Source organism: Pseudochaenichthys georgianus, unplaced genomic scaffold (genome assembly GCF_902827115.2).
Source record: "Pseudochaenichthys georgianus unplaced genomic scaffold, fPseGeo1.2 scaffold_812_arrow_ctg1, whole genome shotgun sequence".
NCBI classification, from domain to species: domain Eukaryota; kingdom Metazoa; phylum Chordata; class Actinopteri; order Perciformes; family Channichthyidae; genus Pseudochaenichthys; species Pseudochaenichthys georgianus.
This window is the reverse complement of record NW_027263360.1, coordinates 2805-4714: the sequence shown is the minus strand read 5'-3', so window position 1 is coordinate 4714 and position 1910 is coordinate 2805. Positions and strand designations below refer to the sequence as shown.

General features: G+C 35.4%; 1 long non-coding RNA gene across 1 annotated transcript; it reads left to right on the top strand.

The window, feature by feature from the left end:
* The first annotated feature begins 349 nt into the window (after positions 1 to 349).
* Positions 350 to 1493, top strand: LOC117444457 (uncharacterized). Its single transcript, XR_004551786.2, has 2 exons — positions 350 to 1161; positions 1352 to 1493. It is a non-coding gene; the product is annotated as an uncharacterized lncRNA (long non-coding RNA).
* The last annotated feature ends 417 nt before the right edge of the window (positions 1494 to 1910 follow it).

Genomic DNA, 1910 nt, shown 5'->3' with positions numbered 1-1910 from the left:
ATTCATCTTCCTATTACACACATGCATTTCCAAACATTTGGACTACCTATGTTGCAAATGTATTATCTTTTCAATTTACACACGGCATCTATTGCACGTCTGTCCGTCCTGGGAGAGGGATCCCTCCTCTGTTGCTCTCCCTGAGGTTTCTCCCATTTTTCCCTTTAAACTGGGTTTTCTTTGGAAGTTTTTCCTTGTACGATGTGAGGGTCTAAGGACAGAGGGTGTCGTATTGTCATACTGATATTCTGTACACACTGTGAAGACCACTGAGACAAATGTAACATTTGTGATATTGGGCTATATAAATAAACATTGATTGATTGATTGAATCCTCGACGTCCATTTTGTAAAAATAAATATTGAATCTGTATATAATAATTGGTATTAAACTGGAAATGTATAACACGCAGCTTTCAGTTTGCTAGCTTAGAGATAAATCACAATGTGCAGCAGAGACAAATATCAATACATGGTTTATCCTTATCTTTAACCTAAAGACGAAACCTCTATGGAAAGAAATTATGAAAGCACTTGTTATTGAACTATTAGTGGTAGGCCTACGTACCTGTTGATGTTGTTGTTGGTCTGATCATTACTCAAATACAGCAAGTTGAGCTTATGAAACATCGAACACCGATCTAAAATGTAAAGTACAATCAGCCTGAGATGAAGTCCATGTCTTCCTATGAATTTACAGATCTGAATGCTTCCAGTGTCTGATATAAAACGTGTTTAACTCTATATATAGAAACACCCAAAGGCAGGAAATGTGGGATCTGGAATGACAGGAAAGATTATTTTCAAAATAAAAACAGGAAGTGACCAGATCAAAACACAAAACTATAGTAAAAACATAACTAAACCTAACATATCTGTCAAGTCACACGTGCTGTGATTTCATTGCAATCATCATGTAAAATATAAACTAGACTTTGTTTATATTTTCCTCTGAGTGAACCATACTGTGGCAACTGGACACAAGATAGACCTGTGTTTTGTTAAATATACATTAAAGAGTTTGTCTCTTTCATGATTGTTTTTTTGACAAAAGTGCAGGGCTCTTCCTGGGTGTATGGCCTTCCTGAAGTGGGACAGGAGACAACAAGAACAACACAACCAGTGTGATCCACAGTGGTCAACACCTAGCACCCCAAACACGTGACTGCTTTGATATTGAATTCAATGAAAACACCTCTATTAAATAATCCTGTGTTCTGTGACATACTTTACCCTCAGTGATGTGTTAAAGCTGAACTACTTCCAAACAATGTTGTCACCAGGAATCTGTTTCAACTGAAAGTATTTGTAACAACAAACAAATGTAATTCCTTCTCCATCACACAACCAGAAACAAGAAAACGTTTGTCCAGAGGGTGGCGCCAGAGGACAGGCTGAGTTACTACAAAGATCAAATGGTTTATCCTGTGAAGGAGCTATACACCAACTTTCACTGTAGTCAGTTTGCAAATATTAAAGAAATTTAATTATTATCAATCTTGTAGTTCACAATAAAAATGAATGTATCTACAAACAAAAACGTTTTAAAAACGTATTTAAAATGGGATGTCAACTTGCGAGTGTGTTACAATTGGTGCCACACTGCTGATTTATTAACTATTACTTCCATGAACAGTCGATTCAAAAATGATGTGCTGGTTATAGCAAGGGATTATATTCTTGGCATTTTGTTCTAATCATCCTTCAAGATAAAACCAGTATAAATTAATAATGAAATAAAGATGATGATCATTTTTAAAGAGCATACATTTATTTTTTCAAAAGGTAACTCCTGTAAAAGGTAATTATACAAACATCTAAAAATGAAGAATGAATGCAAATCAAGAATCTGGCTCTTTCCAGAGAAACTTAAGAAACAATACCTGGCTTGATCAAAACAGCTGCCACTG